Genomic DNA, 25,180 nt, shown 5'->3' on the forward strand with positions numbered 1-25,180 from the left:
AAAAATAAAGAAAATACGCATCGATGGCTTTGAAAAAAAAATGCACATTTACATCTAGATAGTATCTACAATCTGTGAAAGTTTCAAACTTTTTCGACCACCCCCACCAAAATTAAAAAATATTCAATTTTGAGCATGCATGATACGATAATTCGATAAGGGGAAGGGATAGGGGGTCAAATTTTTTTTAGGTAGTTTTAGTCAAGGGTAATCTTTTGGGTCAATAGTGACCCAATTTGGATCAAGGGCTGATTTCACTATCTTTCTAGGAAATACTTCGGATTCTAAACTTATACGGATTCATATTTATTTGAATCACTTTCCGTTTAGGTACTGCCTCATTCCGTGTCAACCATCTTATAATTTGCGTTCCTTAATGTAAAGAAAAATATGCGTTCAGAATGTATGGTGGTTATAGTACGGAAGGTATAACGACTTTGGCTTCCCGCGAAAAGTTGTAGTGATGTTTATGGGGAGTTGCCAGCTTAGTTACTCGTGGCTTGCTGAGCGCAGTAGTCGGTTGGTGGAGATGGCTACCCTCTTACCACACTCCTAGTAACGAGCAGATCCAAGCGCGGGAAGCCAACGACGTTATACCTTCTGGACTATAGTCTGGTATTAAAAAAAAAAAAAAAAAATTAAAGGACAAATGATGTCCAAAAAACAAACTTTATATCAATGATATTATATTGTAAAATCAGTCATATCAAACATTCCATATTAAATGCATTTTAAAACGTCAAATTTTGCGCCATGTTGAGGTAAACCCCTAATGATTGAGGCAACTGCGTCCAAATGCCTTTTAAAATTTTAGAGAAGTTTGGATGAATTTTGAGAAACGATCTGTAAATTGAAGATAAGTCTTTTCCAGGGCCTAAAATTCAATGAACTCACAGCTTCACACTTGTAAAAATTTTATGGTCGCTCTTGGAGACACACCCCTGGTACCAATCTAATGTGAAAATAACAATACACCTCAGTACTGAGCATGCGCAGAACACATAAATTGCTTCTTTCGTCGTAAATGTGCATGTACAATTCTTTGATTGCGTCATTACTGCTACGTCATAAACCAAATTGTAACAAGCCTTATAATTGGTTCAAAATTATAGCAGACGCATTATGAATTCAGTTCGGGCTCCGGGGAGCATTAAGTAATGAAAGGATAATTGTAAGTAATTTTAAACACCCCTTTAATACATTTTTCCACTTTGGCACCTTGGTTTTATAGATAAGTTATAATCTTGAGTGACTTCTTTTTTCTTTAATGTAGTTCAAGTATAACATTCCCGGCGGCAAAATAACAATTAATTTAGTGCTATGATATTTGTTTGAACTTCGGAAGTGCAACTTACGAATATGGGGGCATAGTATTAAAATCAGCAGGTAAAATATGTTACTTTGGAAGGGAAGGGTAATATTTAAAGAACTTGTTTATGAAGGTGTGGAACATGTAAGTCATCTATGAAGGTAGATACAGTGTGAAAGTAATATTTGTTTTAGTTTTAATATCTCATGATATGCCCTTTAGGCTAAAAAGGACAGACATCGTTTTAAAAAATCGTTCATTACTATAGAGTGTTGTGGAATTTAGAAATGGAAACAATTATAAAACAACGGAATTTACATTGGAGTATGTTTAGTACAAGGGGTCCAGAAGCACGCAAAAAACACAAAATTTACAGGAGAAATGAATAATGCAAGTACTTAGACGTAATATAACGTAACCAAATTTGACCTAACCTAACATAAACTAACCTAAGCTAACCTGACCTAACCTAAACTAACCTAATATTGGTAGAAATAAGCGAAATACTATCATTTTGTGGAAAATTATGCGGGACCCCTACAATAATATAACATAAACTAAACTAATCTAACCTAACCTAAACTAACGTAACCTAACCTAAATTAACCTACCCTACCCTAAACTAACCGAATGTGAACAGAAATTACCAAAATTGTAACATTTTTTAGAGAAAATAGCTGGACCCCTTCTGCTAAACATAGGCCTTTACATTTTGCTTTTGGAAATGGCATCCTCATGCTTTTTAACCTATTTGGGCTAGCTTTGAGGGGCCAGTTTTTCGCCTACTTTTTTGTGATATTCTATTCCGATTCGGTCGTTTCAGGGTTTCATGAGTTTGATTAGGTCACCAACATTAAATTCAGACAGTATTGTCAAGCGAGCGTTAGCGAGTGAAGGCGGGTTAGACCCCGCAGGCCACGTTGTTTTCTGTCTTCGTTACCATGAATTCATTTGTTTTTCTCTGTATATATTCAATGTATATGTTTTGTATACTCTATTGACGTTGTCAATTGCAACAAATGTTGTATAACGACAATTCTATTCCAGTTATCTTTACGGTTTGTATAGGTCCCCTACTGCCTTTAAAAAATTGTGTACAATACTTTCTTGACTACTTGAACACCACTGTCAACTCATTTCTCCTGTAAATCATCCTGGTTTTTGCCAATTTTGGCCCCCCAATATTAAGCATTTACCCCTATTTGTTTGTTCGCACATGCCGATACTACACTTAAAACAAGTAAAGTTCAGGGATGCCATTCACCAAAAAAAAAAAAAAAAAAATTTAGTTTAAAAGTTACAGCCACACCAGCGTTGTAAGGTATTACCTAGTTCTGTCACTGATTTTTTTCGTAATAGTTGCTGTATTATTGTCTTTCCGCCTAATAATACCCACCAACTTCTACAGCTTTCGTTTTTTTTTTTTTTTTTTTTTTTTTTTTAACTTTAGTTGTGATTGTATTTCGCAAATACACAAACCAGATTGTGCTAAGTGGCCACTAGAAATGGTGAATGTTATCTAGCCGAGTCAGGGCAAAAGTGCTGCAGTGATGCCTGCCCGAGTGAGCGTCCGTATGGAGCAGGCGCGTCAGCGATGGTGAGAAATGAATAGATGAAATATCAGCATGAGAGCAATAAACAAGGTTATGAAGGTCATCAGGATAGATTGATTAATGAGGGAAAAGCCGATTTTAAATTCTGGATTATATGAGTTCACGGATGGATCCGATATAAGATAAAGGGAATAGAGCATAATATGGCAGTGTTTCAAACACGATGTGTATGTTACAGTAATGGAGGAAAATACAGAAATATAGAGCTGAAACTAATGAGAGGAGATTGCGTCTGAACCAAATTGCGCCCAATTTTTGATGCTGTTCATTTCATGGGGGGTTTTACTTTACAGTGCCCTCTCCAGCTGCTATACTCACTCAGAAACGAGAAATTACACTGTTAATTTTACGAAAATGGGTCGAAACTTCTCTACCCTTAAACTAACCCGTTTCTACTCGTACCCTACTTATTCCTATCTTACTCTACTATATGGTACTCTTTTAAAGTGGTCCTACTCATCGATGCGCAGCTGAAGTGTGTATTGTAAAGTTTATCCTTATGGGGAAGTAAATTTGTAAAACCTACGGAAGTAATATTACTTGATATCACTATAGAATTGTGCAGGTAATAAAAATATATCTAACCTTTACGTGTATAAGGTAGAAATACGATATGGAACGCGTGTTGTTTACTACGTAGTTCTCCATATAAAAGACATCATGAAGTGAAATGCTATGACAAAACATTGTACACAATGCCGCAAGACTGTGCCACACAAGGCATGTGCTTAATGCTTTATATAGTGTGTTTTTTTTTTTTTTTTTTTGCCATCCTCGTTTATACATTTAGCAGCGCGGACGCATCTGCTTATAACGGATACACTCCTCGCTCATGCTTGGGACCCCTCCTGCTCTGATCGGTTAAATAGCATTCCTGGTTTATGCGGTGCAGTTTTTATGCCATATGTGCATACGCTCAGTCCTGCTAAAGTCAATCTCCGATCATTAAAGCAACTCTTCCTTTAATAAACAGTTTGTAAGCCAGTAACAGTGCATTGTCTGCCAAGAGAAGTTCATATTTCTTGAATATAAGCATTCCTTCTATGGCAACGTAGTACAGGAACGAAGTATTTTTGTATGCCATTGTAATCGGTGGGGTGTTGTTTATATTGCTGTTTGGCAACGTAACAACAAAAGGACTCATTATTTTTGTTATTTCTGGACAATAAGAAATTTGCAACATTTAACAGTTGAAACATATTAACTTTGCGAAGTAATACAATACAGACGAATAAGTATCTAGCGAAGAGTATAGAAACCATGAATATAGGAAATACTTGTGATTATTAGTTAAGAATGAACGACGGAAATGAAAGATTAATTCTAGGTAAGGTGTATTATAATAAGAAATAAATACGGTAGCAGCATAACGTGGAAAACAGGTTCATGTGCGTCTAATCCGGGCCCGCACTGTACGGAAGGTTAACCATACTTTCTTATTATGGAGTCAGTTCACATATTTTGTGCGTAGATTCTACAAGTTTTTGCACCCTTAAAATCAGGGTTTAAAAAAAAAAACTTTTTTTTTTTTTTTGAAAAAGCACAACGCATCTGGGCCCATGGGCTATTTCCGGGCTTAATTGTTTTTCTTCCGAAGTATTTCCGTGTCTTTGGGGTAAAAGTGTTAAAATATTATTTATATTTCAAGATTATCATTGTCACAACTTGCAACAATATTCTATTCACTGCTATTTTGAAAAGAAAAAATGGCCGCTAATTTGAAATTTTACATTGAATCGCCGAGAAAATCTATACAGCAAATTTAGAATGTCTCGTGCTTCTACTCTCAAAATTTCAACTTGAAAGTCCGAAAATTGTACCCTGTAGCATGGATAACAGCTATTTTCAAAAATGATCGCCATTTTGAAATTTTACGTTGGTATACCGCCAAATTCTATACCGTATAGGAACGAACAAATGTAGTCCGAATCATCCCAGGAGCCTCAGTGATATTCGCCAAATGTTTTGTTGAAGTTCACTTCCGATACTTTGTGTGTTCAATTACGGGAATTTCCCAAGCACTTGTTGCAAGACGGTTCTTTCCAGAAAATTAATTTAAAACAATTAAAGATATAATTCATATTTTATAAAGTAAGTGTTTCAAAATGTCTTAATTAAAATAAATATCTTCCAGCGTAAAATAAATATCTTTTATTGTTAAAGTATTCACTTCCGATGCTTTGTGCGTTCAATTGCGGGAACTTCCCGAGCACTTCTTTCACTTTTTTTCTTCTTCTTTCGAAAATGCAGCTTTCTTTATTGTTCATCGAAACTTCAACTAGTACGGAATTTTGAATTGAGCACTTGAAATAGTAAGCGTTACGCAATCTTCGGAACTCCGGACATTAAGCTTTTAAATTTGACAAGACTTTTTACGCTATTGCTGGTATTGATTCTACAGAATGCTTATTTGAAGAGTAGCAACAAATAACTGAATTAAACTGTTGTTTTTGGAAAATCAAATTTTACTGAAGAATACTTGTGTTACCATCAAAGGTAATAAAAAATAATACTAATAGTTTTACTAATGAACTACATATTTATTGGTAGTATCGGCACCTATGGCCTTAAACCCGTCAAATGTATGAGGGATAACGTCCCTCGGCTTTGCCGAGTCGGTGAGCACACTACTCACCTAAAGTATTTTCTAAAATATAAAATTGTATATTTTACTTCAAACAGGCTATAAGCATAATCCGTATATTAATTTGTTCTACAATTATCTCAAGCTAAGATAAGGTTTCTTATTCATTCAGAACTTTATAAATGTCTTATGTTGAAGGTCAGTTTGTGAGGTTATGTTAAGTCAAGTTGGTTGTTCTCCCTGCCATACAGCCTTCATATTAGTTTATTTGACGACAATATTTGTAGACTTGGAATAGTAATTAAATTTTAACATTAAATTCACTTTGGTTGTGATCTTGTTGATTTTACTTGGAATGAGTGTTTTGCGCGTGCAATTTTCTTATTAATATCGGTTGCGTGCAAATTAATGATATTCTGACTAGTATATTTTGGCTACAAATACGAATTTTTCTGTACGAAATCGGTTCCCCTTTCCTTCCTTGCTCCTATTCTTATATTGTCTTCAGCATTTACTGTAGATAACTTATACGCAATAGGGTCTTATATTTGAATGCCTTTGATACAGATAATAGTATCTGCATATTATTTCTACAGAACATATTACATATATAATGTTTATATTGTATTGCCTAAAATATTTTATTTCTCACTTTGCGGAATTATACTGTTTTGTAATCAATACTCACCACCAATTGTGTAAGTAAACCCACGATTTTCCTATTTTAGTGCTCAAAAATAACGAATGCAACGTCCAGTGTTCTTATATTATAATCGGTAATTTTAGATGCGACCTTATATTAGTGCTCTACTTCAGTCTCTTTCTGTATATTTATTTAATGATAGAAATTGATAAATATTTGTAATAATTTATAATGGTAAGTTTTGCACTTACATTTTATTACCTTTTACAGAGGTAAAACTGTGCATTTTTCCGTAGTTCTTCTCAACAGAATTGCTACAACCCCATCTTTTCACTTCCCAAGTATGATCGTGGACTTTTGTGTGTACACTGGTAAGGTGAAAATATCATGACAAACCAAATTACCTTTTTCTTGTTATTACTATGAGAAGTTTTGAACAATTAAATCGAGAAGTACTTCACATCATTGGCGGCGGAAGATGAAAAACTGCCCGGGCTGGATTTTACAAAAAAAAAAAAAAAAAAATCATCGGATATGAAGCAAAGTCCATTGTACATTGTAATCCTTCCCCCTTTTCAATACATACTGTGTGAGATTTAACTTATAGACACTAGTGAGTTACAGCAATGAGAAGCTATTCTTAAAAAGTGACATTACCAGTATCAAATTAGAATTGACCATTTTCAGACTATATTCAGGATGAAAAATATTCATACACCAGTCGTCGCACTTAGTTGTCTGCATTAAAATGTATTTTAAAGTTCAGTTAACTTTAAATGTATAAGGGTTGGCAAAAACCATGGTTTTTGTTGAAAAATCAAAAAACCCGTTTTTTCTTTTAAACCCGGTTTTTTGGTTTAAATAATTTGCTGTATGTATTTATATCAAATATGGACAGAAGTAAGTTTGTTTCACTTTGGTGTTATTATGCAACAACCGGATTATGCTGGAAGGGGTCACGTAAGCATAAAGCCTACTCCAAATCGTTTCTCGACTTACAACCGAAACAAATTGTCCTCCATTTGAACTCGAAACCGGGACTAATTGGCCACAAATGCGATACGTTTGCCGAATCACTCACGAAGGACTCCTGATCTTTACATACTTTAAATATAATTGTCTGTCAAGAGTCGTTTGAGGACAAAAAGATAAACAGTTGCACAAGTGAAACCATTATACAGAATTACATATGGACAATTTCAAAACACTGCAGAATACGGAAGAACTAGTTAAGTCCAAGTTAGTTCACTACGACTTTTATTAGTCCAAGTTAAAGACGTACAACGACTTAATGTGCATATCAGTAAGGAAAGTGAATAAAGAAAAGAATTGAGTCCACTTTGGCTCTAACCCATTTATACATAAACAGATACCAAAGATATTTCTGATTTCAGTAAATGCTTCTCGTGGGGTTAGTATGACCCCCCCCCAAAAAAAAAAAATTACGGTATTTCGATGTATTTTATCAATACTAAACATTACCGAAACGAAACAATATTTAGAATTTTTCTTTGATTGCAATTGCATAACAATAACAACAAACTATAAACAAATCACAAAAGAAACATTCATAAACTTTTTTTTTTTTTTTTTTTTTAAAGTTGCTTTTGTAGTATAATCTCTTCGAGTAATGAATGGGGAATTTAGGTCTGAATATAATACAAATAATATACGGGAGTGACAGGTGATAACCCACAAATGTGTGTTCATCAAGATTTTACGAACACACACTTTTACGATCATTTTTCGTTTTTTTTTTAACCAGTTTTTTTTTCTAACAGCTGGTTTAAACCAGCCAATACTGAAATGTATTATTTCTATTGTTGCCATGGCAACGAGAGTTGGTCAGTTACCAACGATTCTGAGAATGATATATAACTGATTATCGAAGTTTGTACGAATTCTGGGGTGTAATTTTAGACGTACATCCAGTCGCATATTAGTGAGGAAGTTACCCAACACTCAACATGTGAATTACTTTTCGATTTAATTCTTCATAAGGTGAACCCCCATGAAGCTCGCAGAACCAAAAGTGAATGAAATATAACAGGCAGTCCCCTCTCCTCCGTTTGTTTAAAGTCTGGAAATGTTTCCACGTTTCTTGATATTTCCTATTATTTTTCAAATCATCAATAATTTGTATTGTTCTTCTTCTTCCTTTCTTTCTAGCCCGTGTTAAGATATTTTCGTTTGTTAGTTTCCGTTTTATCTCTCGATCTTTCTCCAACACCACGTTTCGAAGCTCTGTAAGTATTTCTTCTCTAACTTACATAATGTCGAACTCTCCGAACCATACAATTCCATATATAATATTTGACCGACTTCTTCAGTTCAATGTTAAGCCTGCTAGTTAGGAATAACCTTTTCTGGTCGAATGCCTCTTTAGGCACTGCAATTCTTGACGTGATCTTTTCAGTGCTATGAACTTCTTTGCAAGTACTTCCCAGACATTTGAAGTGGTCTTTTCTACTCTGCTTAGTAAGAGCGTGTTTCCATGGGATTTTTTTTTTTTTTTTTTTAACCGACTCTTCGATATTGATTCCATATTGGTTCCCAGTGTCAACTATCCTATTTATTATCTGTATTCTTCTTCGGGTCTATCTATAATAACTGTATTATCCGTTTATCTCACTTTGTTAATGATCTTCCCCCATTCTTGAAATCTCCAACTTCCATTAATCCTGCCTTCATTAAGCGTTCACGTAATTGGGATGACGTACAACATCGCTGTCGCCGACTCCTCTCTCAATCTCTACACTGTTGGTTTCTTGTTGGTTCAGGCACAACTTCACTCTTTGTTCTATGTATAGGGTGCGAATAAATGGACGATCCCTCCAGTTTACCTCGACTTTTTAAAGTATTTTTAAAACTTTCGTCCAGTTTACCCGTCAAAGCGTTTTTCCAGTCGATGAAGCACAAATTCTACTCTTCCTTTACCTCAAGAACTCGATCTGTTGTAATTCTTATCAACCCAGTAGCATATCTGGTTCCTTTTCCTTTCCGGATCCTTAATCCGGAATTCCGAAATTGATCTTACTCCAAATCTCTTGTCTTACTTGCCAGTCACGTATTCAGTGTGTGCTTAATAACATTTCCAGTATGGGAAGTAACGCTTACTAAGATTATGTGATCAGCGCATTTCTTTGCTTGCTTTTTCTTAAACAATACAACCATTGTAACATGTAGAAAATCCTTTGGCCATTATCTATTCAGATGCCCTTGTTAATAGGTGAAGTCAATGCTTCATTTCATTGTCTCCTAATCCTTTCACCAAGTCGCTGGTATGTCATCGTCTCCAGTATCCTTCTTCCTTCTCATGTCTTTGATGACCTGTATTACTTCAGCTTTCAGAATTCTTGGTTCGTTTGTCTTCGTTGATTTCTTCTTTTGCTTCGATCACGATATTTCCTGAGCGGTTCTTCTCGTCATACAGATCCTTTGTACATTCCCCCTTGATTCTAAGGATTTCTTGCTGGCTATCTTCTTGATATTCGATTCCAAATGTGTGTAAAATTTTGTTACTTTTCCCACCCAATTTTATGCTTTCTGACACATCAGATCATATTTGCCACGTCGTTGAAGTTGTGTTATTTCTTTACATCGCTTCCAAATACTTCTCTTTGGCCCTGTCAGTTTCTTTTCTCAATTAATTATCAATCTTTTGTATTCTTTGGTGTCTGTGGTTTTCGCCCTTTTGCATTCCATCATCTTAAGCAATTCTTCAGTTATCCATGTTTTTCTAGGTGCTCTTTTCATCTTGCCAGTGTTGTTCTTGAGTTTATCTAGTAGAGTCTGTTTAACTTTTCCTTAGTTTGTTCTACGCAGCCTGTCGTATTGTCTGCTGCCAGAATTTTTTTTCCTATCTTCTTTCGCATTACTGTTACATACAATTGTCGATTTCTCCTCCCATTTTTCTTGACTGACTAACCAGCTTTGCACTTTCGCCACTAAGAGATTGTGGTCCGAATCTATGCCCGCTCCTAGTAGTTCTAATGTTCAGTATATTATTCTGAAACCATGTTTAATAACGCATTTTTACCTTTATTGTTTCACCTTTTTCCGACCATTGCACTTCATTCAAGTGTTTGCTTTACACTTACCCATTTCCATTTTTAAATTTTCAAGTTTACCCACTCGTATAGTTCGGACGTTTCAGGTTCCTATGCAGTTGAGATTCATTGCATTTTGTGGAAGTTCTCGAACCTATACGTATAACAACAATAATACTGCAAGCAAGTACTTGTTTGATTTATTTCGAATGCATTTCGATTTTATCAGAAGTTACATCACATTTAAAAATAGGCTAAACCATATACAGGTAACTAACTATAAGCGATTTTACTGTATAGCAATATTGATGCTGAAAAGTCTTAAATGGTTTTACTCAAATTCTGCTCTTTACAATGTGTTAATATTTTCGGTCACCTGCTGTGACATCCTCTGTATATGAAATTTGTGATATAAGGCGATTCTAGTTATTCCACCGGCTGATTTTTAAACATCGACAAAACTTCATACATAGATACTTCTTTTGCTGGCTAGTTCGTGCCCTAAAAATGTTTGTATCATAAATGTGATCTAAAAGTTTTTGATCTAATATAATTTTGCGAAATCCTTCCCGTAAGGATATCATTTATATATTTTTTCGTATATTGAGCGCAAGTATTGACACAAATTTTGATAATAATTGATAGTAGAGTAATGGAAGAATGGCTATTTGGATAGGGCCTATTTATTATTGAAAAAAGAAAATTATTCATTAATTGTTGTTTCATGTTGCTTTTCAGCTAAATGAGATTTGTATTTTCTGTTTTTCTACAGGTATTTGGAACATAGTGCAGTTATTGAAGCAGAATTTTGCAGAATTGGTTAGCTATTGGTAGCACGCAGAATTCCAAGGTTTAAGAATACACGTGCTGCAATGTAATTTAGAAATTACGTATAACATCGGTAGACAGGTGTAAAGCAGATCATTTTTTATGTTATTTGTATTGATAATGTAAATTTTTAGATGACTCCGATGATAAATAGATAGAAACTTCAAACATGTACGCATTGACGTCGGCTTGGCCTATGCTTGAAAGTGGTCGCTTTGATGAATATTGAAATCATTTCCATTCTTGACTTTGTATAACAAATGTACAACTACGGTATTCAATGTAAGTCGTATTGTATGTAAATATAACGTCTTTAAAGTGCTATTTTGTATAATAATTATGCAAATTCTGTATTGAGTTAAAAATAATATGTGCTGAAGAGCTTTTGATGTTTGTATTCTTATTGCTCGATCTTATTACATCCAGAGTTAAACTGAAAGAATTAGCACAATAGTTAGACAGAAAGAAGTAAAGGGAAATAAAAACGGCCAGATTGAAAACACAAGATTAGAAAGGAAAAAAAAGAAAGAAAAGTGGATGAATGAAAGCGATAAGAAGGGGTAAAATGTTTCAGCAACAAGGAAATTATGTGCTGAAGTAAAACATTATTCATACAACATAGTAATCATGTACAATTAGAAGATAGGAGTAAAACAAGTGTCCTAATTAAGTAGTGCACTCTTATATAAAAATTGCAATGTTCACACACAATAGCAGGCAAATTACAATTTTGTACATGTTATACACACGTTTCTGATTAAAATACACATATATTAATTTCTGCGCAAATCCTATTCAGGATCTATATTTTCCTGCTGCTTCAAATTAGATTAAAACGTTATCATCCACGTCTCCTTTAGTCTACACAGAATAACCGTTGAACGTAAAACTCAAATGTTTCATTTCACTTAGATTAAATTTCCAAACGGTGTTTCTGTAGGCCTGAAGTTAATTGCAATATGTGTAGTATCATAAATGGCATAGGTCATTTTTTCTTTCTCCTAATTGGAGACATTATTCTTTTATCATTCAATACATGTGATTCTTTTTTCAGACATGAAATTTACATGCAGGTAATTACCATCGGCTAATTACATGCAGCTAAAGTTGACTTCAAAAACTGAGAGTAATAGAGAAAACGGAATGGAAAGTTCAGCCACCAAGAGAAACATGCTACCATGAAAGGACAAAACTAAAGCTAATGCATTGGACATTACTAGGATAATTCGTCAAATGCGTACTTTATTTTTTTTAAAAAAATAAATATGTATATATCTGCTCCGTAATCTCTGTATAATTAAATAAATCCGTCTTGGAGGGTAGTATTTAATATTTTCTTATGTATTGCAGAACATAATTTTATAGTAATAAAGTATGTTGTTGCCCAGTTCATTACATTTACATCTACTCTGTTTTGTCGTGCACAGGAATGAAAGTAATATATGTGAAACTAGTATCATTGCTATCCCATTAACCAGTACCGTATATGATTCGTATGTTCCTTTTCATGCCTCTATTGTTATATATTATAAGTATTTATTGCATATATTTCTAAACAGTAATGATACACATTCTTAATAAACAAGTATAAAAATAACTTACACAATTACATATTATCAACGATTTAAACTCATATGGGCAAATTGACTAAATTATTTGCCAAATATAAATCTCTTATTAAGATTGCGAATCCGTTTAACTGTTGCGTTGGTTTATTAATGTTATTTGCTTGAGAGTGATGTATCAGTTGTATATTGAACATTATTTGTGAGTTACATATGTCAGAAGAATACTCAGAGAATGCAAGACGAGAAACTTTCCAGTATGAAGAAAAATAATATATACTGTGCTTTACTCATTATTGTTCGTGTTTTTTAAGAGATAATTACAATTAACATTTTACGTTAATACACAATTCATTTATTACGATCAGAATTGAAAAACATTTCACATATTTATGTATGCATAAGTAAATGTGATTTCACTTGACCAATATTTATTGTGCAGCCTAACGTAACAGTACTCAAGCTGTTATTTTGCGTAATTGGTATACTGGGTTTAGGGCTATCTCAGTGAATTTCATTAATTGTTAGTGGGTTGTTGCTTACCACATGTCACCAATTATTGTTAACGATCCATGCAGAAAAATTTACTCCCAAGATGGAATCGCGTTCTCTTTTAGAGAAGGATCACTGAAGCACATATTTAGCTTGATATGAACTAATATGTGGTGGCCAGGGTTTTGGTTAAATATATGAATCTTCCACAATAAATGTTAAATGGCTTAAATGATTTTCGAGGTGGTTAGGGCATTAACTTTTGTACACTTTGCATTACGTACACTATTTGCGGTGTTTGCATTGTTTTGTTTTGTTGTTGGAAAATATATTCATGGTGTCAGTTTGAAGTGTTTATTGTATTAATTGTCACATATATTTTGCACAACTGGGAGCGATGTCTGCCAGTAAACTTTGTATTGAGATGAAGCTGAGTTTTATGAAACAAAGGCAGTTGGAAATCATGATGTGGTGCTTGTAATTAGAATTGAGCATCCTTTGTGATTACTTGTTGCGCTTTGTTTATTTCTTCAAAGTTAGAGTAAATAATTATGTGACATCTGATCCAAGATAAAAGAAGAAATATATATATAGTAACAATTAGCCGGACAACCGACAACGAATAGGACATCTGTAGTTTTTAAGGAGATCGGTAACAATGGGAGTAGACAAAAAATGTTGAGAGCACTATTCTAATCTGTTTAAACAAGTTATGTGGTCACCTACGCTATACTTCAAATCTGATAATTTTTTATCATTAATATCCTTTTGTGTTATATTTGTGGCTATAGTACTATGAATACTGTCTTACACTTGTTTTAAATATGTATTTCCTTTCAGGATATTATACAAAACGAAGTCTGATCCCTCCAACTCAAATTTGCATCACTGTCCTCCAGAGTGAAAATATGAAACATGTTTAAGGAGGGATCTGTTGCGTGGTGGCGCATAGCTTGATATCGCAAAGACTCATGTTCGTTTCTAATCCCAAGCACACTTTTTGCTCTTTGAAATTTGGTCTGTCCATTATTCATGTTCATCTGTGTGTATTACCCATAATTGTAATATTAAAAGTAAATTTTAGCTCAATTCTACCAAATATATTTAATGTTCAGAAACGGAGCATAACAAAGTACTATTAAGCTATTTACTAAGTTCAATAAAATAAATAACTAACCCAAATTTTTAGAAATATGTAATGATATGTAATCGAACGTATTTTTATGTGATAAACACATACGAAAATACGTAGTAGTGCAGAAGATACGCAGCGAAGAGAAAACGAAGGTATTATGACATAAGGTATACTTCACTTGTAATACAAGATGTCCAAGAACTTCTTGTTCTCCTAGGTTTGAGTATCACAGAGAACAATTTCAGTTGTAGTGTTGATAATACTGCTTTTATTGTCACAACTCTTTATTCATTGTGGTATGGAGATTTTCAGTTGTAAGGCCATAACTGATGTGAGGAGTTGCAGTTACACAATTCGATCCCATTGAAATGGCCCCCACGAAGCCCGGACCTTACACCAGATAACTCATTGTGGAGAATAATCAAGACATATGTTTCTCATCGTTGGTACACGAGAGACTAAGAATTCGGCGAAAGTGTGGAGAACAACTATCGAACGATGACTCATTAGATGCTCCGCAACATGTCAAGGAGAACATGAAGACGCACACATCTGTGTGTACATTACAATGGAACATACAGATCCATTGGATTTGTAGTTCCTATATGTGGACCTAAATACTCAACTGTAATATGTAGTAAATAAATTAACTACAATGACACCGACATTGCTCTCTGTGATGCCCACACCTAAGGGTAAGGGAACTTCTCAGACATCCTATAACAAGCAGCGAATAAAATTTGGTAAACTTAAGATAAAAAATGAATGAGAAGTGTATATTGAAATTGAGGTATGTTTCAAAAGAATGAATTTAATCCAATATATAATATAGGGTAGATGTGCCTAATGTCGTCATACCCCCAGTGCTCGTCATATCGGTTTTTATGTGGGCACAAGATGGCTCCCACTGATATTCAGAAGTAGCTACTTTTTGTACATATACGTACGTCTTTCGACTTTCTTTTGTCATGATTGCAGCGGCACTGTCTCACGCGTATGCCGCCGTTAGTTTCGGGTCAATGTGGAGTTGAAGCGCACGGTGACTACAATTTTCAGTTTTCTGCTGGATCTTCAAATTTGAAAAAATTGACGTATATAGGAACATAAGAGTCAGGTAAGTGCTTTTTAGTTCTTTATGTAATTATAAACAATTGTTCTAGTTTTTAATAAGACTCCTCACGTTCCACTTTTAAAAGAACGAAACAATTGCGCCGTATTTAACATGAAACAAAGGAACGACGAATATTGGTATGCAAAATTAGAATTTTTGCCTAATTTCGTCATGAATGACGATCATTGGTACTTTTCCATAAGGTTTGAGAAGAAAGTTAAAATCCCTTTTGTTTGAGTCACTAACTCCAGAGTAACTTTCTATAAAAATTCCGTGCCTGTACGACAGTTCCTTCCAAAGGACGTCATAGGGCTGACGACTACTAGTTTGTTAGCTGACAACAATTGGCAGTACGTTTTGAAAGTTTAAGTTAAGTTCTTTCGCTGTTAGTTTCGGGTTTATTTTAGAATTTTTCACACTTAAGTGATTGTTATGTATTTGCTTTATTTATTTCAACTTATGAGCCACTTGTATCTGAAGCTTAGCCCGGGTGATGCCAGGAAAAAGAAAAATCCATTTTTGAAAATACTTGGTAAGAGGAGGATATATTCAGAAAACAATGTTCCGCTTTCTGTTTCGTGAAATTAAACTTCACTGAGTTGTTCATTGCCACGTTTATTACCTTCTGCCTTTTAGGTTTTTTGTGCGTTCAGATGAGTAACTGTAGAAATAGTGGGTATAATTTGTGCTTGTCTCTGTGATTTTACATTAAAGTCTTGCTATTTGAATATCTTACAGATAAACAATAAGTGCTAAAAAACAGAGGGGAAAATTATGCAATACTCTCAAGAAGCAATGGAGAACGTCATTGAAGCTGGGAAAACAAAGTCCTTGAACATTAGAAAAGCTGCGATGACGTTTAGTGTTCCTAGGATGATCTTGTCTGACAGTGAACGAAAAAGTTCCTACCGAAAGGAAGATGGCACCTAAAACTATTCTTACACCAGCCGAGGAGAGTTTTATTGTTGAATAGTTAATTGATCTTGTGCATGTGGGGTTTCCAATAATAAAAAAGACACCTTACTGGACACAGTACAGAAAATAGTGAAAGATGATGGTCGAGTAACTCCTTTCGTTGACGGAAGGCCAGGAGAAAAATAGTACGAAGTAAGTTTCGTACAACCTTTATTTCTCCTTTCTTGTTTGCTTCTTTCGTTAATTTTTATATTGCTTACACAGTCTTTCTTGCAATACTAATCCTGAAATACATTGATATAGGCCTACATTACATTATAGGCCTACGTTACTAACTCCTTGTAAATTTTACAAGCTTTTTGGGTCAGTATAAGTATATAATATGAAGGTAGTACGTTTCCATGTAATGTTGCACATATCAATGTGAATTGATTAGATATATTTTACGTGGAGAGAAATAGTCTAAATAGGGGCCTATGCTGCAAACAAAACTAATACATGTATTCAAAATTGGATGGATAAAAGTTTTCAAAATTGAAACCCGAAATGAAGCTATCTTAAAGTTTCTCGAATTGCCTTTGAAATTCACTTTTTTAGACCAAAAGTTAATAGATGTATGGAAAACTATGTGCTATGAGTCGTATGTGAACGTTTCGACCACTTTTTAATTTTATTGTTTTAGTGTGCATATTCAAGTGTTATGTATCAATGGCTTGTCTTCTCCGAAAGAAACAAAATGTAAAGTAAAACCTTTAAAGTAATTAATAATTTGAAAGTAACTTTCTAATCTCATCAGTGGGGATAATTCGTTCTTCAGCCATTTTATATTCAAATAAATGTCACTTAGTGACGGCTAGGTCTTATTTACTAGGTATCGTCCCGGTATTTGTCTTAGACAGAGAATCTCTTGAAAATTCTAGTCAGCATTGTCGGCGGAGAGAATTGAACTCATAACGTTCCGAAGGCAAAGCAAATACTCCATTGACAGAACCTATTCCCTCAGTTGTGATTTAAACATGTTGACTATGGTAAATAATATAGGCTACGTAGATGTAGATTTATTGTCTATGGCATATCACTGGTCATATTATTTTCTTGTTTTCTTAAATCTACTTTCAGTTGTTCATGAGGAGACTCCAGTACTAACTTTAAGGACAGCCGAGTCATTATGTATTGGAAGAAGCCTTGTCACAGAGAAATCTCTACACCAGTGGTTCAGTGATTTAATGGAATTTATGGAATCTCAAAATGCTATGGAAATCATGAGTAATCCACGAAGAATTTGTAATGATGAAACTAATTTTCAAATTTGTCCTAAAAGCGGTGCGGTGATAGGTATTAAAGTTTGGAAAAACATTTATGAAGTTATGAAGGGGAATGAGAAAGAAACAGTAACTGTGATGTGTTCCTTTTCGGCTGACGGCGCAATTCTTCCAGGATTAATTGTTTATCCCTACGTGAAACCCCCAAAGAAGTTTCTGAGTCTGTGTCTACACCATGGGGCATCAACTTATCCGACACTGGTTGGATGAAGTCAGGTGTGTTTTATGAGTATATTGTGAATGTCCTCCATCCATATTTGAAAGAAAATAACAGACTTCCTTTTGTGTACCTTATTGATGGACATAGATCACACATAACCAAACAATGGTCAGATTTTTGTAGTGCTAATGGGATAATCCTATATGCATTACACCAAAACTCTACTCATATCTTACAACTTGTGGATGTTAGAGTGTATAAACCTATTAAGCAGCACTGGAAAAAGGTCGTGCATGATTGGCAAAGGGATAACCGAAACAAAACTCCAACTAAGGCTAATTTTGCACCAATTTTGCTGAAAGTTGTGAATGAAAAAGCAACCTCCAAAACAACACAGTACAGTTTTCGAGTTTGTGGATTGTATCCTCTAGATCCTGATGCTGTAGATTACAGCAGATGCTTGAATCGTTGTGAACGGGAAGCGAAAGTGCGTGATAATTCGCAGGAAGGAACTGATACTCAGAATAGTGTGCCACACAATTACCTTATTACTCTGCGTGTCATAGAATCAGAAATGGGTACAGCGTTAATAAATAAGTTTAACCAAGTGATCGAAGGACAAGAATCTCTTTAAACATCAGAAGAAGTGCTCTTCAAGATCTACTCATCAATGAAAGAAAAGGCCGCATCCAACAGCAGAACCTTAGGTGATACAGAGAAAGCATCGACTGAAGGAAATTCCGAAAAGCAAAGAGAGCCTCCAGAAAATCTGTTTCATCACCATTCAAGAGACATGTGTGGTGGCCGATAAACTCTTCATGCAAGAAAACTAAACGCAGACAGCAATTACGATTTTCATCTGCGGTATTATCTGAGGAGTGGAAAAATTTCTATCGGAAGAAAGAAGAAACTAAGCTGAAGGAAGACGCTGAGAAACAAGTAAAGAAGAGAGAAGAGAAGAAGCAAAATAATTCAAAACGGAAGAAAATTGGTCAAGGTTCCCAGCAGGGCAAGGACACTCAACAAGCATCATCATCATCTCAGGCTATTTCTAACGGTGTTGTTACTGTGGACGGTGTGGGGGAATAGTTGCAGAAAGTGAAAATCCTACTTGCGGTCAATGTAACAAATCGTTCCACAATTTTTGTATCAGTAAAGAACACATAGAGTTTTTTTTCCAAAGTTAACTGATGTTCAGAATGATTCCGATGACGATTTTCTTTGTAAGTTTTGTTTTGATGTACGAAACAGTGTTTCCGATATTGATATAATATTTGATAACCTGTAATTTGTTACTTTTTGCATTTTTCAAAACACTTTTTTTTTTTTTTTTTTTTTATAACTGACGACTACTGGTAGTCAACTATGACGAGCACTAAATTTTTGTTGACGAACACTGGTATTTTGCACATGTTTCAGAATTTTTAACTATAAAAGAGTTTGCATATGTCATTTAAAATCCTTATTTTTACTGAGATGAGATATAATGTCAAACTTGAATTTGGTTTAGTTCCGTCAATTTCTGTCGTACAGGTAGCGAGTAGTCATTAATAAATATTATGTCTCATAAATAGTGACGACTATTGGCTCATTTACCCTATATATATTACGAAGTATATGATATTTAATGTTGTAACATATCTAATATAAAAATCATAGCTAAATTTTACCACACAGCAACTATGCGAAACTGTTTTAGTTCATAGTAGCGCGGTAGCTCAGTGGTAGAGCGTTCACCTCTGATGTTTGGGGTCCCTGGTTCGATCCCAGCTCGCGCCGTGTGGACTTTCTGGTGGACAAACACCGTGCTCGTGGGTGTTCTCGGGGTTCTCACGTTTCCTCCCACTTTCTCAATTCCATTTCATTCATTTCTCATCATCACCTTCTCCTTTAGCCTAACGGGCAGAACCGTGGGACGTAAAACTCAAAAGATTTCATTTCATTTTGTTTTAGCTTCATTGTCGCTCACTGGTTTTCCCTAAGATATTATTCAATGTTACAAAATAAATTCTGCAAATGTTATAGTTCTGCAAAATTCTGCAACTTGGTTGTTATCTCTGTGTAATGAATCGTTCAATTCTGTGAATGAAATTACACAGTTGTATTTTTTAAAATTTGCATAAAGTTTATTATTTAATTGACTAATAATTATCCCTTTCTTTTCTTTTATTCTTTTTAAATCTATATATGTATACAGTATGTAGAGTTTGCCATTAATAATTGGCGTATGCGTTTCCTATAGATAAGCAAATATCTATTGAAGTTTTAAATGAAAATATCTTCTCTTGCTGCCATTCCTGATACTCATTTATTAAATAACTACTCAATGATATTATCGGACTTAAGAAGTAATGAAACATTTAGCATCTGTACAGAAACCACGGACAGTTAAGTAAACAGTTAGTGTATTAATATGGGCTACAACTAAAATAATATTTTTTTATTGCATAATTGGAAATTACAGACTAAAAGTCCTTTTGCAATTCCAAATAGGGTATATAAACACAGAAACAATCGTACATACAATAGTATAGAATAAAAAATAAAAATTACATCCAATAGCAAACGACAAACATATCATATGAAACACAACTAAGATTACAATAAATTATAAAATAATGCTCAGACATGCACAAGCACGGGCATGCACAGACAGTAATGAAATTGTGATTATGATAAATGATAAGTCGTAAACTTTCTTTTGATAGAAAGAAAATCAGGTATTAAAAAATCAATGACATGCGAATAGTTGTTTGCATTTAACAGGCATTTATATATAGGCGCATTACTAAACTTCGGATTATACTTGAAAAGTTTAGTTTCTCCTAGCCATATTAGGAATACCAAGACTAACGGCCTGTGGCAACTTACCAAATAAAATATTATGAAACAATTTAAAATCAAATAAAATTCTTCTTTCAGATAATTTTAATAGGCCAAGATGATACCTAATTTCATCATAAGTTTTTCCCGATAGAAATTTAAATTTCCATTTTAGCCATGAAAGAAACAGATTTTGTACTACTTCTATATCCCTTTGAAAACACTGGGTTCCTTTGTTCCAAACACTTGTGCAATATTCTAGTTGACTTCTAACATTTGCATAATATAAAATTAAACATGTTTTTTAAAGAGGAGAAATCTCCAGAAATGCGTTTTGTGGTTCCCAGATTCCTTCTCGCTCTGGATACTATATTCTCCAAATGTTTTTTGAATAAAAATTTAGCATCAAAAGTAACACCCAAATCTTCTACAGAAACAAGCTTTTTAACCAAGACATTTTCGACCACATAGTTATAATAAACAGGATTTGTTTTTAAGGTAAAGGACACCATCCACGTTTTGTTGAAATTCAAAGGTAAAGCGTTAGTCTTTGACCAATTAACAATGATATTAATGTTATCTTGTAATTTACCACAATCAGTAGCATCATTTATACTACGGTAAATTTTCATCATCAGCATAAATGAGAAATTGACAATCGATATTTTCTTTAAGGTCATTGAGAAACAAAAGAAACAAAAGCGGACCTAAGTTAGATCCCTGAGGAACACCAGAGAAAATATTATATACATCAGAAATATGACCTTTATATTTTACAACAAATCTTCTACAAGTTAAATATGAAATAAACCATCTAATAAAGGTTGGTGATAGATCACATGAGTTAAGTTTCTTGATTAATATATCATGAGGAAGTTTATCGAAGGCCTTGGTAAAATAAAATATATTACATCTACTTGTCATTGAGTTTTTACAGGAGGAACAATATCATACATAATGCATGTTAGATTGGACAAAGTAGATCTATTTTTCATAAATCCATGCTGTTGATCCATAATTTCTGAAGAAACATGGTTATAAAGATAATTATACACAAGCTTATCAAAAATTTTAGGTAATATTCCCATAATAGAAATTGCTCTATTAATCCGTATAATCTTTCCCATTAACCTTAGGGATAGGAGACACAAGAACAGTTTTCCAACTCTCAGGATAAGTAGAGGTTTGTATACTCCAATTAAATAATGACGTAAGAATAGGAGCTATAATATACACAATACCTTTAATAATAAAAGTTGGTATACCATCAATTCCACAAGAGGATTTGACTTGCAGTCCTTTAATAACACTAATAACCTTGTAAAACTAGGAAAAAATTTACTATTTCCAGAATTACATAATAATTCAGTTTCGTCATAAGACGAACGTTTTTGATATATAGACTCAAATAGCTTAGCCCATGCATTGACAGTTTATTGGTCATCTACATATTCATTATCGATCATAATACCTGAGGAAAATTTAGAGCGATTATTATACTTACTTACAAAACCCCAGAATTTTTTAGGGTTTTTTGTTAAGGAATATTTAATGTCCGAAATATACATTTTCTTATCCATACGAAGTTTGAATTAGACTTGTCTTCTATAATTTGCAAAAATATAATCATCATCAGATTTAGTTTTTATATATTTTTATACGCTTTTTCTTTCGCCTTAATTAAAAGGATAAAATCTTTAGAATACCATAAAGGAAAACTACTACTTTTGGGTATAAACTTAGGAATATTATTATTCATACTAGTTTTAATTACATTTTCCACAGCGTCAACAGCAAGGTTAATATTCTCAGCTAACAAGATATTGGTCTAGTCTGCCTCTGCTAATTCCTGGTATAAGACTAGATAATGGAATTTATGAAAAGAGTATCTTGGCGAGCAACCAATATCCAAAGAACATATCTTATTATAAATAGAAGGCTCGATAGGATAATGATATGGATCAGGAGTTACAATAGGCAAAGCATCTTCAGTTGCAACAACATTAAAATTTGATATAACCAAATCATCCAGGAATGAAAACAATATTCTGGCCTTGCATTTGGCATAATAATGTATGCCAGGAAGGAAATCCCTATTGGCCCAATCAACGTTTGGGATTTTATAATCACCAATTATGAGAATATCATAATCCAGTGGATTAATCTTAATTAAAATGTTATTTAAAAAATTCTCATAAACAATAGGAGGCAAATTAGGATGAAGGCAAGCACACAGTAATAATAAGTTCTTGCCAGTTCTATTAACAATTTCAAGTAAAATACATTCTTCAATGATCTCAAACTCAGTTCTTCGAATAACTTTGATATTTTTATTAACAGCACATAACACTCCACCTCCTCTTTCACAAACATTAGGTTCATATATTCTGTCGGCTTTAAAACAATTATTAGCATCCGGAAAATAATCCTCACTGTTATTAAATCACTTAACCACGTCTCAGTAATAACAATTATATCATAAGTTCAATCTGCTACAGAACAAAAAACTGTTCATGTTTGGTCCTAAGACCACGTACATTCTGGTACCAAAGTTTATATTTATTCTTGGATTGCTTTTCCATTTGAATCAGAAGTGCTTTGACCATTACAGTCATTAAATACTTTTACTTTTCCGTAGAAAGGGCCAATAAGGATACATCTAGGCCAAATTTCTGGAATATTAATAATATTATAATCATAACTGTTGACTTCTATATGAAAGGATGTATGCGAATTATATTTAATTCTTAATTTAGTATATAATATGAAGAGCTTAAATTTATTCAAATGTTCTTTTAATACATCTTCAACATCAGCAACAGAGGCAGTTGGACTAAATCTAGTAACAAATAGAGCTTTTTTCTTCATACTAGACACCAAGTCAGTTTTATTATTTACTCACACTCTTTTTTACATCTCTTCCCAAATTTTGATTGACAACTATAGTAGGTTTTCTATCATTGATTTTCTTTCTATTCCTTGATACAACTTCTGTCCATAATCCCTCACTTACTTCTTCAATATCTTTATTATCTAACTCATGTGAGTCATTATCAACCTTTGATTGGGATACATGATTAACCGTATTGTGAGACTCATTTAACTCTACCTAATGCCAGTCCTGAATTCTTTACGTCAGCTGTGTTAAACTGCCCGTTTCTAAAGAGAGCTCTAAGTTCCTTATTCTCTTCTCTTAGACTAGCTTTTTCAGATTTCAAAGCTTTGATTTCATTGAGGAAAATATGCTTCATATTAACAAAGGACAATTCAATTTGTTTTTGAATAGCTACCAAGGATAACGTTTCATCTTTTTGAGATTTGTTTTGGTTACCCAGTTGAGGTACCACTGAATTTTGGCCATCAGCAGTCTGAGTACTATTGTCCTGATTATTAAGACTAACGGACTCAGATCTATTTAGGTTCAGAGTTTCCTGATTTTCACATTTTGTATACTTAAAATTCCTATATAGTATTACTTCTTTTCCTTCGCCTAGATTCTGTAAGCATTCCAAATGAAATTAGCCAGAACAAACATTGCATTTAACAGCTCTTTGCCTTCCATAAATTGGAGTATTACAAATAGGACAATTACCTGATGCCCGGCATGCTTTAATAAAACCAAAGTAACTAAAATACAAGCAGCAAACTAAAAGAAAGAAAACACAAACACTTAGACACATTCTCTCCACTCTAGCTCAAATAGAGCAGGAAAAACAACAACAACAACAAAAAAAAAAAAAAAAAAGAATCACTTCTCTACACTGCCGGAGGATCATTAAAATAATGAAAACCACACGACCCTTCCTAAACCACCAGAGCCTGGACAAGATGGAAAGTGTCCCTGATTGACCATCACGAGCTCAGTAATAATAATAATAATAATAATAATAATAATAATAATAATAATAATAATAATAATAATGAAACTGCCAAGGTTTTTGATAATTCATGTGATTCCATTATTTTTTTATAACAACTACCCTTTTCTAAAATTATTAAAACGAATTATACAGGTGATATCTGCTTAAAATTTATGTTTAGAGGCAAAAGTTTGGGAAGGTAGAAAGATGCCAAACTTACATTTGGTCAGGGATAATGGAAATGTTGTTTGTTTGATGATTGGAATTTAGCGCCTTTTTTCACTATCAAGCCTATATGCGATGTGAACCTACAGTTTAAGATGGAACCCGAAGCATCATAACGGATTCAAATTTCAGTTCTCTCCCACCGAGAATTGCACCCAGAACCACGTCGACTTTTCTATTTCAACTAAATTTTTTTGTGTCACCATTAGTTCGAAACTAACTTGGAATGAGCATATTTCTCAACTCAACAAAAATTTAGTATTTGTCTCGGTCTCCGTAGACTAAGAGGTAATGTCACAACACAGGCCTTAGTTTCAGTGTACTATGCAAAATTCCATTCTTTAATAACTTATGGCATTATTTTTTGGGGTTATTCTATTGAGTATATTAGCACGTTTCGCTTACAAAAGAAAGCACTAAGGGTTATGTTTAGATTGTCACCAACGTCTTCTTGACAGCCAATCTTTCGAGAACAAAAAAAAAATTACCATTATCTTGTGTCAAACACTTATTTATTGAAAACAATTACGTCCATAAATACAATAC

This window comes from Thermobia domestica, chromosome 12, assembly GCF_964235325.1.
Source record: "Thermobia domestica chromosome 12, izTheDome1.hap1.1, whole genome shotgun sequence".
Classification (NCBI taxonomy): Eukaryota; Metazoa; Arthropoda; class Insecta; order Zygentoma; family Lepismatidae; genus Thermobia; species Thermobia domestica.